At 28.4% G+C, this 19101-nt stretch overlaps 1 protein-coding gene across 1 annotated transcript in view; it reads left to right on the plus strand.

The window, feature by feature from the left end:
* The first annotated feature begins 7126 nt into the window (after positions 1-7126).
* Positions 7127-19101, plus strand: part of LOC111627436 — a 27104-nt gene continuing 15129 nt past the window's right edge. The window contains exon 1 of the mRNA XM_023371005.1: positions 7127-7321. The gene's annotated coding sequence lies outside the window, so the exon portion shown is untranslated. The remainder of the gene's footprint in view (positions 7322-19101) is intronic.

The following is a 19101-nucleotide window of genomic DNA, read 5'->3' on the forward strand; positions in this document are numbered from 1 at the left end:
TTAATGACCATATCAATACGAATATTTTATTCCTATAGTTGCATAACTCTATTGACAATTAAAAATTTGGAAGAGAAGATAAGCTCAAATTTTTACGTTTTTACTTTTGATCCATTGGATAATAGTATTATTGATACAGTTTAAGACCTTAACGGTAGAAAAAGCAAAGGAGTTCAGATTCTGTCGATTCATGGAATCGACAGAAGGATTGCGGATGGTAATTGAGAAGTGATGATGCAGCTAAGCACAAGAGCAATGAATTCAATAAGGATAAAGGAACTGAAAATATAAATTAGTGTTACTGCTGTTCTTCATACAGAGAAAATAATCTGATGATTCGAATGAGCCAGCTATAGCCAATAGGAAATTTAGGCCAAAATTACTGTAATTTGATAAGTTTAGATATCTGTAGTATCCAAACAATTTATTATACAATTTTTACGAGGATTGACGCTTAATCATTGTTCTGACAATTTTTTTTCTGGCATTTGTAGNAATGTCTAATTATGAATGAAAAAAGTTTTCTGATAGGTTTGCTGTTCTATAGAAATTGTTTTCCATGGAACAACAAAACTAACTAGCAAAACAACTACATGATGATTATGACGAAATTATTATATTCTCTGCTATCTAAATGTAAATTCTGAATCTACTTTGCAATTTTTCTTAAATTCGATAACTTACTTTTTTGATGTATAAATATTAAGCTTTTATATCAGTTTAATGACCATATCAATACGAATATTTTATTCCTATAGTTGCATAACTCTATTGACAATTAAAAATTTGGAAGAGAAGATAAGCTCAAATTTTTACGTTTTTACTTTTGATCCATTGGATAATAGTATTATTGATACAGTTTAAGACCTTAACGGTAGAAAAAGCAAAGGAGTTCAGATTCTGTCGATTCATGGAATCGACAGAAGGATTGCGGATGGTAATTGAGAAGTGATGATGCAGCTAAGCACAAGAGCAATGAATTCAATAAGGATAAAGGAACTGAAAATATAAATTAGTGTTACTGCTGTTCTTCATACAGAGAAAATAATCTGATGATTCGAATGAGCCAGCTATAGCCAATAGGAAATTTAGGCCAAAATTACTGTAATTTGATAAGTTTAGATATCTGTAGTATCCAAACAATTTATTATACAATTTTTACGAGGATTGACGCTTAATCATTGTTCTGACAATTTTTTTTCTGGCATTTGTAGGAGTACTAGTGAAAAATCTGGTTATTAGAATTTTTCTCCCTTTAATCCATTCTGAGCATAGTGAAGATCCTTGTTTTGTATGAAACAACAATCTTTGGATATTTTTTAAATGCATCTTTTGACTGGGTACAAATAGGGTATTTTTTTTTAACATTTTTATCAAAGAATTTCACACGAATTCAAATTCGGGCTCTTTAGAGTGAAATGTCTTCGCTGTCTGGGCCATCCGGCCGGGATTATAATAGATGTCCATCGCTGACCATTAAATATCATCAATAATGATGCGTCAAAATTTCGGGCATTATTTTAATATAATTTAGATATATTGTATAATTTGCAAATTATACAATATATCTTATTTATTACATATCCATCGATGTAGCTAAAGCATTGGAAATGTAGAAAATCTTGAGAGAACGGTCAGTGCCATTCTAGTTCTGATGGATGATTTTTATACTTTCTATTGAGAAATGTCTGTTTATAAAATCGCAAGATGTGTTGCTTAACAGAGCCATCGAGTGGGAAAAGGAGCTAGAGATTTTTCCCTGGCCCAGAGGAAACTTAGGAGCCCTTAGTGGTTTCTATTGCTACAAAATTAATGTTTTTATTTTCTGTTAATAAAAATATCTTTAAAACTACTTTTTTATTAATAAAGAAACATTCTTTGAACTTTATTTCTCCAAAAAATAGCAAAAGGTGCCTGCTCTACCCCGGACTCCATACAAGCTCTTGATGATGATGAATAATAAATGTTTTAATTTAAAAAAACTTCAGTCTAATAAAGGAGCAACAGATCATTCTTAATAGAACCAGTAGTTTGTTATACTCTTAGTGCTAGGAATGAAATTTATTTAATTATCTAACATACAGAAAGTATTTTATATATCAAATATGAATCTTAATTGATAGCAAAGTATATTATTTAATGTAAAGTATAATTATCATATTTTATTCTTAAGATTTAGCATAACGAATGTAAGACTTCATAAAATTTATTGTATCAGAAATAGAAAATTTCTTAAAATATTTTAGTATAAAAATTTATTAATTTAGTTGATTTTAAATTTGAATCCAAACAATTATTTATAAATAATACTAGAATATCATTAAAGCTTTTAGAAAACTCGATTTTTTCATAAAATACTGAGTTTATATTATTTTATTATATAACACTTTCAGAAATATACAACTTTCGAGAAATGTTTCTTCCATTAATACATTTTACATGGTTCATTGAAAAACTATTCACTCGTAATATGCGTGATTTTTCATTATAAAGCGCATTTGACTTCATGTGAAAGATGCTCTTCATAATGAAAAATCTGTGGAAAAATTAAAATCATAACATTTTTATAATATATGCTTTATTCCACAATAGTATATATAGCGAACTCTGTACTATATATATAATTATAACTTCCAGGAGATTTCTCATCCTTGGCAAAATACAGGAAATGGAATAAAAGCGTGTGAAAACAACACTTTCTTAAAATATCAAGAAATAAGGAAGTTTTAAAATACTATTATATATCGTGTAGAATATTTAATAGTTTGATTAAAACTTTCTGAAAAAAAAGTAAAAACAAAAGTACCTGTTTTTTTTTTTAATATCTTGATGAAAAAACTATTTTACAATAGATTTTGGAATATTAGATTATCAAAGAAATCTGACTATATATTTGTTTTCATTTAATTCTTAAAATATAACTTGAAACAACTTATAAAATCTTACAAATTTAATATCCTTTAAAACACTGTTAACCTCTAAACAACGGTCATTTTTGTTTTTAAAAAGTTCCTGAAAATATGGCTGCTGTTTAGAAATGGCCATTATTGGAGTGGACTGTAATTATATTTTTATGAAGATGAATTTCTCTTATTAAATTTCATTAAAAAAACTTTATATAGAAAGAAGATACTTGGAAATGCTTTTATAACAGAATATTTTCTTTACGGAAGATTTTTCTGTAGAAATATTTACATAGATTTAATGCGTAATGTTTTAAGCTATGATCAAATTAAAATTTTTCTTAATTGAACTATTGAACGATGTTCTAAATTATAAATTTAATATGGAAATTATAAAATTTGTTTTCATTATAATTTCTTGAACTGTGAAATTAAAATTTAATTTAGAATGATATTAATTCTTAAGTTATATTAATTTAAATTATAAACAAGAAAAAATTGCTATATATCTGTACTTTGAGTTTAACTATAGAAAATCGATATACCGTTAAAATAGAATTTAATTTATTATTTTACTCAGACTTTTATATATAAAAAAATTATTTTATCTTAAATTAATTCATGCAAATACATTTTTTAGACATTGAAATGAATCTGAAAACATAAAATAACTACGAAATATTGAAAGATTTTAAAATAATCCTTAAAAATATATACAGTACACAAAATTATAAGTGCAACTTATTCCTTTTAACATTTTGCATTACACTATGCTTGTGTTAAGTTAATATAAGTTATAATAAATTGTTAATAATAATAAAATTATTATTAACAATTTATTAATGAAACAATAATTATTAATGAATTTACCTGAGAGGCTGATAAATTAGTAGGGAGTCGTTTGGAGATCGATGGAGAAATTACTTTTACTACATTTAAATATGTAACAAAATAATAATAGGCTAAATATATCCATTTTTATTATATATATAAATTTATATAAATAAATGTTAATACAATTTTGAATTTTTATTTACTTAATGTTTTTTATGTTTATTCTTATTTGCGATTTATCACGATTTATATGAGACTTATTTTGTATCAGTTTAGAAAAGGTTCGTTCAATTAAATCTATTTTTGAAAAGGGGTGAGAAGCATAAAATAAAAAGGTTGGAAACTCTTGATTTAAACTATATACAGTGGGCAAAGAAAAAGAAACTCGAACACTGGTAAAATTATATGCAGTACTCAGCAATCAAGATATTAGCGTAGCTTGTTGAATCAGCAAGCTAAGCTAATATCTTGATTTTTATATAGTTGGATAGAATTTTTATTGATAGTGATTTTTTTTCTGTTGAGTTTGTTTATATTGACTCGTGCGGATCAAAAGTAATGTGAATTGAATGTTGATTACCTCTAAATTGGACGCAGAAAAATTAATCAGAAATTTTACTTTTTAAGCAGACAAACCTTTATTTACTCATAAGGATACATTCTGATATTTTGTTGGATTTTGCTGGGCCTCTATCACAACACAGTCTTTTTGGCATCGATACTACCAACTTTCTAGTTGTATTTTCTCTGAGGTGGTTCCAGGCTTCCAATAACGCCTCTTTATATCTTCTTGAATATTTTGTTCCCTTGCTGCTTGTCCAAACAGTCAGTGGCGTACCGTGGGTGTCAGCCGCCCGGGGCGGAGGAAAATTTCGCCCCCCTTTATATAAAAGACCAAAATTCAGTTTTTTCACAGAACAATCAATGAAAAATTCGATGGTAGTGCAGCGACCTGTTTAAAATAGTTCTATCGTACAACAAAAAAAAAAGGTCTACAGAACGATAGTACTATCGTAGGCGCGATGCAAGTATAGATTAGGATGTTTCAAATTTTTACAAGATATTATTATTATTTATTGTGAAATTTTGCCGACCCCTAAAAGGTAATTTTGCCGCCCCCTAAAAAGTGCCGCACCCACTACGGTACGCCACTGCAAACAGTCCATAAATGATCAATAGGATTCGAGTTAGGACTCCGGGCAGGTCATTCCAGAATGTTGACTTGATTTTTAACAAAAACAAATCCTTTGCAATGCTAGAAGGGTTGTCATCTTGCTGAAAGATGAAGTCATCTCCCAATCCCACATTTTACTATAGAAATGAAGACATATTTGTTAAGAATCTGACAATATACTTGAGCGTTCATAATACTGTCGGTAAATTCAAGTTTTTCAATACTATTGGAACTATGAAGTCTAAACCGTAATGTTACCACTACCATATTTGACGGTACCACCCATGTATGCCGGCTGGAACTCTTTCCCTCCTTCCTCCAAACTTTCTGGGGCCACCTGAGCATAGATTCAATTTGGATTCGTCAGACCATAAAATTTTCTCAGAGAAAGCATTAGCATTGTTTACATACTATTTTTGTAAATGCCAATCGACTCGTCATGTGATGCTTCTCAAGAAAGTTTTCTTCCTTGCTATGTGCTCCCCAAATCCAGCTTCGTGAATGTGATTTTGAATTGTTTGACGATTCGCCTTTATTCCGAGCACCTCTTTCAGGTCAATTGCCAATTATGGGCAGGTAATTATCGATTTTTCTCACCCAAACGATGACTCAATCATGGATGCTTAGCAGTCGTCCGTTTTCGGCCGCACCCAGGCAAATTGATGACTGAACCAGTCATTTATGTTTTTTAACAATAGAGAAAATGAGTGAATGCGAAATTCTCGTTAATTTTTCGATATGACGGTAGGAATGACTGGTCGAATGAACGTCTATGACTAAGTTTCGTTGATCAATGTTAACCTGTGATTTTTTTGAATGACATACTGGAGTAGAAAGTAAATCTGGAAAATCATAAATTTTATATACAAAAAATATAACTCAATTCACTTACGCGAATCTTACGGTTTTTTTTTTTTAAATTACCTGATTGGGAAGTGTTCAATTAATTCTTTTATACTCAAATTTGACGATATAAACTTTCAACAAGCCTTAAAACTTATCGCAAACACTAATATAATACAACAATAGGTGAAATTAACGAGCCTGTACGTAATCTTGTATAAATTTACATCAAACTGAGTAGACATGTGCAGTTTTACAAGTGTCTGGTTATTTTTTTGTTGTCTACTGTATATAAACAGTTGTTTAATATCTGCACGATTAATCATATACAGAGAACTAATTTTCCTATAATAAAGCAAGATGTACAAAAATATTTATTTGATGTGCTTTTATTTTGGAATATATTCTTAGTCTTGATATGAAGTTTTATTGAAAAGTTTTATGCCTATCTGGGTAATGTATTTTGCTGGCACNTTATTTCTATTAGTTATATTAAGGTCTATGAGACTTATGGAGGAAATGTTAAAAATAATTAATATATATAATATCAAATTAACTTTCTGGACTAATTTTTCGAACTCAGTAGAACAGTAGACTTAGTTTTTTACTTATTAAAATAATTATTTGTAAAATAAGTTGATACGTTCATATTATTAAAATTTATTACTAGAAAACAAATGTAATGCGTTATAATTATTGAAAAAGCATTAATTATCTATTTTAGTAATTTACAACTTCATGTATTTTGGTTACATTGTAAGCTATTAAAGATCACGTTCCGTTAAACTGCTTTTACAACGTTAATTGTTCCGAAATCAAAGTTTAATTTATATAATTTGCCACTCTCAGATAAAAAAAATTTATGCTTAAATAAACTAAAAAAAAATTTATTAAATTTATTTATTATATTAACCGATTATAAATCAAATTTACGATTTGATTCTTATAATATAAAAAATTAAACCTGCTTCTATTTTTCCCTTACTAAAAAGGTTAATGTTTTGTATAAATAAAATTAAACTAATTAAGCCACATTAATTAGTTTTTTTTGTATAAATAAAATGAGAATTTTAAAGGAAATTAAGTACTTTTTTTTAATATTTAAAGTATAATTTGATTATATTTTACGTATTGAAGATACACAAATAACTAACGAATTAAAGAAAGAATATTAAGCAACTAAATGACGACTACAAAGAATAAATGGTGATCTGGAAATTTTTTTTTTGGCAGTACAAACGTTCAAATAACGTCGGGTAAACTTTCAATAAAATTTCAAAAGGTAGGGTGGATACCGAATAAAATTTCATTGTTATCAACACGCATGAACTGGTCTGCATAACGTACGAACGCTCATCTTTTAACCTGTCCTCCCCGTTAACGGTAATGAACTACTCGAAACTTCCGTTTTACCTGTCCATTGCATCTGGTGAATCATTTGTACTTGGGGATCAAACCTTATTTAGTGGATCCGCGTGTCCTTGCTGATCGCGTGTCCTTGTAAGGGAAGTACGCAATTGGATATGAACGGTAAAGCACTGGCATCGATCGGATAACGTGTAGACAGGTAAGAAATTATACAATATAAACTTTACAAAACTATTCGTATCTTAATTTCGATGCATTAGAGAAGTTCTATATAGCATTATTTATTAATTTACATATCAAAGGCATTATGGTAAATTATCCGTTTTTAATGATGCTTAATAAGGATCGAAGTACGATCATCGTAATTATACTAAAATTGTACTTTTTATTTTAATTAATTTAAAAGCTACTAAATTTTTATTATAATTAGTACAAATTTACTTATTATCTAAAAGTAAAAACGTATTTAATAGTATAAAAATTCGATCGAATTTGCATTTTTTCACAGTAAAAAAGGGGTATAATTAGGCAAAATTTTGAATTCGGATAATAAAATAAAATTCGTATTGAATACTTTGCTTTTCGGTCTTTTAAAACTGATTTTTATGCAATGTACTGTACTTAAATACACAATATAATTTTGCGCAAATCATAAATTTACGCAAAGTCGTCTTTTTTTTTAAAATACGTTCCTCTCTTTTCTAATATTTAAATAGTCTATCCTTATGCACATCCGTCTTGTACATAGTGTACAGTGTGCATTCAGCAAACATTTCTCTAAGATAACAACACGCGATTTATCCATTTAGTTTCGTGTTGTGTATATCAAGGCATCTCGTTGTTTGGGCAAACTAATAAGCGGTTCGAAAGTTTAGCGTTGTGCGTGTTATGTCCCTCGTGCAATTTTAAAACAAAAATCTCGTGATTTAATCTCTATAAGGAGGAATTCGGTACAATGAACTTGTTATATCTTCATAAACTGGTCTCTGATTAATTAATTAAATCACAAAAAAAAGTTTTGATTATTATTTTAATACGTTACGAATTTACGCGGTGACACTTCCGTCATTTATAGAATATTATATATAATTTTTTTTCTTTTTATAATTACGTATATATCTAATATGCGCGCGTAATAAATACAGACACTGGCCTCGAGCAATGTTAATGATGACGTTAAATATTCTTGTGGAAGAGAATAATAAAAGTTTTACTCGTGTAACATAATGGATGAAAGAATAACGAAAATGAAAAGAAAGATCGATTGTAATGTTGAGGAAGTAGTGATTGACGCACGAATCTTTTAGTTTGGAGCATTGAAACGCATCTCTAACCATTTATGCATTCAGAATGATGCGCTGTTGCATTAATACCATAGAAAATGTGAAAGTCACGACATCGATGCACTTTCTACGTCAACGAAAAAACGAAATACTTTAGTTAAATGTAGAGAAATGAAGAATATATTGTTATTAGATAAGAAAAATATACTGTATGCAATTTATAAATGACGTATTTTCAAATTTACAAGTTTTCTGTAAAATTTTATATAATTTTTTTGAATTTCTATCGTAATGTAATTCTAGAAAAAGAAAAGTTGTTTAGAGCTTCTATGAGATTTTTGTTAGGCTATTGTTTGCAAATTATTATCTTATAAATATGCATCAGAATGTTTTAAATAAACTCATTTTATTATTTTTAGTGACAATAAAATAGCTTCTGTAAAACTTGTAATATTTTTTTAATAAACTTTGTTATAAAATATACGATGAATTAAATTAATATATTATTATAAATTAATAATTTACTGAATATAATTAGATTTTGGGCTTAAAATTATATATATATATAATCGAATTATTTAATTGAAAATTAATGTTAAGTATCCAGTTTCATAACGCATTCTTATTAATATTAATTAGAATTTTTCAAATAATTTAATGGAATTTCTAACATAAAAAATTGGAATTTAGTTTTGAAAAATTAACTGTGAACTACATTTAACTTTTTTTTGTTTTTTTTTAAATATCGAATACACTGACTATTGCATAAAATTGAGGAACAAGCCACATCCATTGGAATTTGTGACCTTACAAGTATATTTTGATGTGTGAAAAAGAGCGTAAACTCGTTATTGTGGATAACAAATATTTTAAACGTGATCTGATTTAAAAAAAAAAAATTAATTCTTGAAAATATATTTTAAAGTTTTTACAAATTATTAGATTAAAAAAATCTCTCTGTTCTGTAAAATTTAAATTCTCCTCGAGATTTTATCCTGTTTTACAGCAGAATCTCATTGAACAATAAAATAAATTTTATCTGGAATTTTTGTAATATTTTTCTTTTATATTATTTCTTTACGAACAACAATTTTATAAGATTACTGTATATAAAAACTGTCGTAAAAATTTGTTTTATGTTTCTCCAACTGTACATAAACATTTAAGACTGTTATAAAATAGTCTTTATCCTCAGGCATTAATCTTCGACTAAATTATTTTTAACAGTTAAACCTGACCTTCATCTTGGAAACTATTTTAATATATATCTATATATATATTTTTTCTGTTATAAAATATTATTACTTTATTCGAATTTAACTACCGAATCGAAATGCGAATAGGTTTTTTTTTTCTTTTTTTTTTAAAAAAAAAATAAATACATACATAAGTTTGTATAGTGCTATAATTTCAACGAGGTTATTGGCAATTCTTGACACGAAATGCGTGCATGCAAAGTGTGGAGCAACACCGGAAGTAAAAGGCCAGACTCGCATCACGCGTTTCGTGATCCTCTAGTGTCGTCATATGTCTCTTTCCGTGGGAAATATTTAACTTTCCGTTATGCGAAAGAATTAGAAATTCTCGCAGCGTAATTAATTTTAGTCGAATGAAATATATTTAAAAAATTTAATTTTAAAATATTCACTTCCTGCTCGACACGATATCGGACCTGAATAAAGACTAGTTTTTTTTCTGGAGTTTGTATTCGGCGTTTGATTGGTCGTCGTCACTCTCGGATCTTCATGTTGGAAAGTTTCTCGATGTAACGTTAATAAACACGTGCGGTCAAGCACGTGGAACTGATGGCCAAACAAATATGTTGTTTCGGCAGTGTTGGAGCTAGTTTCAAGGCAAACGTCTTTACAGTTCGACGAACGGGAAGAGTGACCTGAGGGTAGGTCAATGCGAGGTAAGGGAGGATCCGCTTAGTTTTTTTTTTTTGTGTTTTACCTGTTTCCCAAGTCTTATTGGCTCGTTTCTTATTGTCTGTGACGATGGCGAATTGTCACGGATTGTTGTCATCCACGTCTTTTACAGGTCGGTAGTAGTTGGGTCTTGGTGTCACTCGGTTTTTATGATCTTAAAACAGGGGATATGAGGTAAGAGCTTGCGGGTGTCAAGGATGCGAAATTTATTTTTAACGTAATCTGAATCGAGGAAATCAACTTTTGTATGATGATAAATCTTCAGCATCTGTTTTAATTGTAAACAATAAAAGTTTAAATGTATTAATTATCCTTTAGAAGATGATCCATCAAGTCACTCACTTTAACAATACAAATTTAAAAAAAAGAAGAGGAAATCTCTTTTGCATTTGTCAATAAAAAATAATAATTATTATATTAATAATTTAAATTTTTTAAGGTTGTACTTATGGAATTTCAGCTTTTTTTATTTTCCCATTCTATATATTCGGTCAAGCGTTTTATATGTATTTAAAAAATTAATATAGATATTAGATAAAGTTTGCGCCGGTCATAATGTATGATAGCAATATCTGCGAATCTAAATGGAAACAATGTTGATATTCTAGATATTCAGACAATTATGATTAATAATGAATGATATCACGAATCCTTTCTTCGAATTATAAAATAACTGTTTCATTTTACTGTATTACATTATATTAAAAAAAAAATAGTGTAAGATCTGCAATTTAGATACGCGAAAATCCATCAGTTTCTAATTGTAAACTAAGCTAATTGAAACAATATACTGTACATAACAAATAACTATTGCTGGAAGAAAGATAGTGTGTTTCTGAATGTCCTTTGCTAGTTTCATTTAGAAATATTACCATTATAATATTTTAACTGATTCTTTGAAGAAAGTTAAATATATGTACAGTACAATATACTATATTTTCTATTCTTTATTCCCTGTATAGGAACAACAGATAGTAAATAAATGTATTATTTATTTATTTAAGCTCTTCATTGTTTAAATATATTTTTGATTTATCGAGTTTCTTTTATTGAAGTACGGTATATTTTAAACAATAATTACTTAAAGGTAATGTATTCGTTATTATCTGTTGTTTCTACACAGAGAATAAGTGTAATAAGGAAACGATTACAGAAAAACTATTAAGTTTATAATAATTTGATCAGAGTCGAGTAGTTTAATCATTTCATTCTTTTTCTCAAGGAGTTTAAAATAGTCGATAGAAAACAATAAGCTCTTTGCTTATTGTGAAAACTTGATGATAAACAAAGCATGAAATGAAATATTAACCTTTAAGAAAATTAATATTTAAAATATAAAAAGAATGGTAACTATCGTATATACTATATAGGTTAACTGTAATAACACGTAAAAGTTTTTTTTAAACGATGACAAAATATAACCTAACATGCATTTCCTCCATAATCCTATTGTAATTTATATTATAGGTCTATTGTAGGATGGGAATGTGGGATGAGTGGGGATCTCGTTTCGTATAGAACATTTACAAAACAATGATTAACTAATAATATAAAGTTTTGGTAATGGTTAATTAAACTGATAAATCAACGTAGCATTTCGTTTATGCATATAAGGGCGTTTTTGATGTGACACTAGCTCGTCGGCGTGCCACCAAAAATTGTATACGCTCCAGTAACTCAAAAGGGGTGAACCGTTGGTCTAAATTATACAACTATAAGTTAGTATGGAGTTAGGAACCTGCGACTTCTAGTGAGTCCTGTTAAAATATAATATACTTTTATTGTCAGATATTTTTATTGATTATTATAATAGGTTGTCTTCTTAATGTTCACAGGATGGAGAGTCAAAAATGGGGTAAATATATACTGTTTTTGCATGTATATAGAAAGTATGAACTCAGCAACTTGTAATATAATACACAACCCTTTTAAATGAGATGTGGTTCTCTGACTCCTGCTTCAGAATATAAAAATAATCGAACACCTTGCGTGTTACATTGTGTGCGAAACTCTGAGTTTCCCAAAAAAATAACTTATGAGAAATGTTTTGATCTACAAAAGAAAGGAAGAGATTATCGTATATTGATTATTTTTCAATATAAGTGAAAGACACGATCGATATGAGATTAGCTATTGAGTATCATTTTGTATTCGTGTGTCAGTTATCGTGTTTTGGAGATACACGAATCATACTTCCTCTGTTTAATGGAATTATCGACGAAGTAGAGAGAATTTTTAGTAGTAATAGGATTTTCGCAACTCCCCTATCACTCGAGATGTATTAAAAATGTTTTCAATATATTGTCATCTGTCAATTTTTGGTTTATATTTTTGATTTCTTATATAATTTATATATATGTTTACCACTATATGTTACTTATATTTAGTGATAAATCATACGTCTCCAATTCTTTTATTATCTTCATATAAAAAGTTTTACTGTAAAATTAAGGCCAGAGATGACTGACTTCCATAGAAATAAATTTTAACATCCCGGATTTAGATGACCGGTACGAATTTTATAGGCCTATAACTAGAATTATTTGTATAGGTTTTGACTTGAAGTAACTTAAATCGATTCTTATAAATTCTGAATTAAGTCTTAAGCTTATTATTTAGGAAAAAAAACAAAAAATTAAAAATGTTTGGGGAGGATTCCGTTTCTCTTGTTGAAGTCGATATACAAATTTGGGTTAATATTTGCGATTGAAATATTAACTTAAGCAACTTATAAGAATATTGACGACAAATAAAATGTAAAAAAAAGTTATTTTTATGTACTGCCATCAAAGAATAAATATCACAAATATCTTGCGATTACAACAATTCAGTTATAGATTTTTCGATATTTTATAAGCTTGCAAATATATAGACTTAAGTTACAAGAAATTTAAATACTCACGATATTTATCTGTAAATTATTTTGATGATTTGTAAAAAAATATTTTCAGTTTTATAAACAATTATTCAGCATATTTTCATTGTTATGTAAAAGTTTCGAAATCTCAGCTTTCATATGTGATATTTTAAAATATCACATATGAAATTTTATAAGTAGATGATGAAAGAATACGAATACGAATTCGATTTCATTGTTAAATCACGCAATTTAGAAAAAGGTACGAATAATTTTCTATTGTATAAAATACGCGATTATATAACTGCAGAGTTATGTCACTTAGTAAACATAAATTAGTTTTTTTTTAATTTAATAAAAAGCTAAAAATTAATAGACAAAGTTTAATAAAAATTTTATAATGTCAGCCAAAGAAGAATGGAAAGATGAGTTTCGGGTCGTAGAGATTTTTATCGTGATCGTCATCTGGACACCCACTAAAAGACAATAATAAGAGTCGATTATTTACGACGGAGTTATTTACTCCGCACTCTCACAGATAAAATAAGTAAGAATAATCATAATAATTACAGTAAATGTAATTAAACGGGATATAGGTCTCATTGTATTGTACGATAAACACAACAATAAAAATGATAGGAAAGGTCGTGGCATAGCCCCGAGACAATAACTTTCGTAACCTTGAGATGACAACTTCAATATATAATCGATAATGATCTAGATGATCGGGATTAAAAGTGGATATTGTCTGAGGGAAATAAGATGGACAGTTTTATAACTCTCGAACAGATGCTTCCTGTTATCACGACAGTTATATAATTTATTTATTTATAGGCCTTAACTGTAATTTTTATCTTCCTTTTTATATTTTAATAAATTATCTTCTAACTTCGATACTTATTAGAAAAATAAATAAAATAGAATCATCATGTTTGCAAAAGTATGTCTTAAGGAACTAAAGTTTAATTAGGTTAAAGTAAAGAGTAATTCACCTTTACTTTCTGAAAAATCTTTTTTTAGATTGAATATTTTCGGAACATTACACATTCTATCCTAAGAAAAATTTGATGTTTTCGCAAAAGGTGGAACCTTAATTATTTTTCTTTTTAAGGTAACAGAATCATTAGAATGTTTATTTAATCACTGTGGAAATTATACGCTTGAATGTTTTAAAAGTTAATTAAGAAATTAATTAGAAATTTTATTTAAAAAATTATTTATTTACTTCAGATGTGATTTTTATCATTTTCACTTAATTTAATTTGCTTAATACAATATAATAAAAAATATCTATCTCCCGCAGTTTTTTTCTCACGAAAGTTGGTTATTTGATGGTATAAGGCAATACAATACGATGACGAGGCGCCGAGGAGTTTTACGGCTGGATTTTCTACGGGAAACTGACCCATAAGTGTAGAGAGTATTTAGGTGTTAGACACGTGAAGAAGAGTGAGAAAACTCTTCGCGATCGAAACGTTGGACAAGCGAATATCAGTGTTCAGTGGTTTTTTTTCCACTGGTCCAGTGGAGAGGATTTCACAAAACTATATTCTGACAAGTCTTTACTATGTTTCATTCTTTCTTCCTGTAGACACAAAGCCCTTCTAATAATGACTATCATGAATACGATCAGGTCCACGATAGGAAGGGCGGGTGGAAAGGAACTGAGATATTTGAGCCCATGAAAAATTTTTGAAGTTCTTCTCCTGTTGGGTTACATTCCGGATGCCCATGGAGGCAAGCTGATGCCTTTACCACCTCGCCCATCGGTCTTTACTGTTAATAGTCTGGGAAATAACGGAATATTCAAAAAAGACCTTATAACAACTCGTTTATTTAGCTTATATATATCAATTTTGCGATTACATCGAATTATTATTATTTGTTTTAATCTCATAGAATTTGATTCAATATAAGAGAGAATTATTTAAAAATTAAAAATTTGTGTTTATTTATCTATGATTAGACTGTGTGATTCTCTATATTATTTTCACTGAGTTTCTTATTTATCGAATTTCATTCAGATTTCCTCTAACGATCATTGAGTTTTATTTCTATTCATTTGAGTTATTTATTTATAAACCTAAAACCTCTAACCTAATACCTGCTTAATGAATACAAAATATAGCATTTAAAATGTTTAAATCATAGAAAATCCATAAAAATGTCCTTTTCAATATGCACGTAATGAGTCGTTCTGTTTTTTTTAATATCAAACTCGACGAAAACGTTCGAAACTACGGAATGTGGGGTTCTCAAATTACGTGTTTGAAATATGCGATTCTAAAATAACGAGATGGGAATATTTAATAGGTCTCTACACCGTTCACGATTCAAAGTTATGCACGTTTACATAAAGTTATGTTCTTTGAGCATTAATGATAACATACTTACATATGACACATCGTTCCGGCGATATCGACCGTTTGAAAATTCGTTGCGATGGGCATATTGAATAGTTTAATGGCAAAACTTTGTTCACATCATGCGAAATTTAAAATAGCCTCCTTAGAACATAACCCTCGAGTAATTTAAGAACTCCCTTTATAACGATTTTTTACATTAAATCGATAATTAATAAGATTATAAATATAATAGTACAGAAGTTTATATACTGAAATTAACCGTTATTTTTTAGTTAAATTGGCCTAGTTCATATCGATTTAAATCTAGTTTTTTTATAAAATATACAGTTGTAAAAAGAATAGTATTCATTAATAGCCTATTTAAATTTAACCATAAAAAGATCTGAATAAAATTAAAATTTTATTGAGTTATTTTGTTGATACAGATTACTGTCTTCAAGATTTTTCCCACGATGATGATAAAAGATGACATTTATACTAATACAAATATATAGCTTGCTGGTTAAAATTAAGATATTTAACGATTCCTCCCTTAAATGCTAGAGGAGAATTGCGAAAAGTGTTTAAAAGTTTACCAGAAATTGTATAGAACCGGAATGACGTTTTCGACAAGACCAAACAGACTTATTGTTTAAATGTCCGTCAGACAAAACAATGGTGTTCAAAGACGATTCGTGTCACGGAGGAAAAAAAAGCAAAGAACATATAACTTTTCTTTTGGAAGCGAATGACAGGCAATGAAAAACTGCCATCGTTAATTGGAAAATCTTTTAAAGCCCCGCTGTTTTTGCAATACCAAGACTTGCAATAGAAAACATGGATGTCGTCAGAGCTTTTTCTAACTAGATGAAAAAAAATAGACACCCGCATAATTGCCGAAAACAGAAAACTATTGTTTTTTTTATCGACAATTGCAGCGTAAATTTGACGATTGCCAATCTGAAAGCTAGTTTAACAATTCAACATCTAAATTGCAACCTTTTAGATTAGGGAAGTATTCAAAATTTTAAATTACGATACAAGAAGTTTATCGTACGAAAGATGTTGCATATTATTGAAAATGGGTGACGTGAATTTCGAGTGAACCCGCTAGATGCAATGCGAATTATTAACAAAGCTCGAAATAAAATGGTTCTTTGTGGAATTTCAAGTCATAATATCAATCAATCTATCTATCGAATTCATCGAAGAAGAACGGACCGATCTTGTTAAAACAAGTGGTGAAAAAAATGTCATTAGATTTTGTCAACGTTGACAATAAATAACCTGTCTGCGGGCACTTATCTGGAGAGACGACATTGCTGAAGTAAAGAACCAATTGCAGGAGGTAAGAGATGAAGATGAGGAGGAAATAAATTCTGTCAATGAGAAAATATCCAGCTTTCCTACATGATTTCTTTTTTTTTTATCTTTAAATTGTTTCTTGTAATGAGGAAATGAAAACAAACTCTTGAAAATAATTACAAAAAAATATTTTTTCAATTTTCTTAAAGTAACTAAATACTTTATCACGTAAAACTAGAATTTCTTTACGTCTTACCTTGAAACTACATCAAAGTAAGACGGGATGTGAAAGTTTCGACCCATTTATGAAACGGTACAGAATAAAATGTAGACAATACAGATGAATGACCCGAAAATCTAAACAATTCTAAACTTCAAAACAATTTAAATAATTGTTTTTTAAAAGATAAAATAATCTTTAAGTGCAAATCTTTGTTAAAAACGAGTTTTTTTATTTTTTATTTTTATTGCTTAGTAATTATCTACAAGTTATAGTTAACAATCATCATATACTGTATTATATTGATAAATTAATCGTCATCAAGAAACAGTTGACAATTTACAAATACAATTCCAAGATAGAATTATATAAGCTAGTAGGCCTTATGGTATTAATAGTATAATTGCAGAGCACTACTGTTTTTTTTAAACAAATAATCTTAGTAGATCATCATCATTTTTGGAATGATCCCATTCAGGAATTTCTAGTCGATCTTTATACGAGCTCTTGCTGGACTCTTCTCCGGTTGACCCACTTTAGTAGTGACAGACCTTCAGTAATTTGACCTACAATACTGTTATTTAAGTATGGAAACGTTTCTAAGAAATTCCTATAGTTAGTTGCGTAAACAATTGTAAACATATTTATTAGTTATTAATTTATATTTAGGAACGGATATTTTAATAATAACTTATATAATTAATAATGATGTACAGTTTTACCATAAAAGTTTTTTTTATATATTTTTTAACGAAATTCTTTCTCAAATAACTTTTAGTATATATAAACTTTTTAATATATTTATTGATAATAATTGATAGAATTTATTAATTCTCAATACATTTTGGTATTTAACTTGGGGTAAGAATAAAGGTAAAAAGTGCAAAATTTTCTATTGTAAATCGAAATAATAATAATTTTAGACGATAATCCTCATCTTAATGAAAAATTTTCCTTATTTTTACTTCTTGATTACTGATCCGTACTATCATTATTATACATTCTAAATTTCGTTTTTCTCCTTTCTTTTCAAATCGAAATTTCCTTACATTTAAATAGAAAATGTTTTACTTCTAGTCTGACCGAAAATGACTTATTTTTAAAAATTTTGTGCCAGTTTCTGCATTTTTATATGCAGTGAGCGAATTTCAAATCCTTTTCTGCTTTTAAAAATAAAATCCTGCATTAACAATCGTGTTTTAGTTTTATAAAACAACCATCAAAATAAAATTTATTGTAGAGAAAGTTTACCTTTACGCCGACGGATACTTACTTGTAAACGGATCTTCCCCATAAATATTAAACACAGGCCTCTTTAGTATCTGCGAATTACTAAAGTACATTGTTACAAATAAATCATATGATTTTCATACTAAAACTCCAACTTGTATGCAGACTTCATCACTGCATAGATTATGCTAAAATTTTATAAAGGAAATGTGTAAAAATTTTGTGATGTGGTCGTTAGAATAATTATGTCCTAGAACTTCTCAAAAATTTCCCTATTTTGAAGTAATTTTTTTTTTATTTTTAACCAAAATTATTATTCAGAAGCTGTTTGATCATTTATCAAAATACAAATTCTTACTTATTTAATTAATTAGTTGAACTTTAGTAGAAAAGCTTTACTGTTGGAGGGGGCTCTAGTAGGACTTTTTATATGAAAGGATAATGCCAACGATTTAACCTTTACAGATGAAGATACCGCTGAAAGGTATACACCGTGTTAATTTCATCAGTCTAGGAGTTACTAGCTAGTACAATGCCCTGAAAAAGTGACAAAATATGACAAGGTAGGAGTAGGCAGTAAAAAAAAGAGATTAAAATTGATAAAATCATATTTGAATGACCCCTTAGCGCGTCATTCAAACGAATGGTATCGCTACATCGATTGTAATGTGGGAGCCACATTCGTGATGTAACACTTTCAATAAAGTCACATATATTATATATATATATATATATATATATATAAAGTTTACTCTGCTGTAATTAGAGAACCAAGAGGTACACAACAATTGTCAATAAACAGATAAAACAG

The sequence above is a fragment of the Centruroides sculpturatus genome, unplaced genomic scaffold (assembly GCF_000671375.1).
Source record: "Centruroides sculpturatus isolate CEXI.00-Female unplaced genomic scaffold, Cexi_2.0 scaffold281, whole genome shotgun sequence".
Taxonomy (NCBI): domain Eukaryota; kingdom Metazoa; phylum Arthropoda; class Arachnida; order Scorpiones; family Buthidae; genus Centruroides; species Centruroides sculpturatus.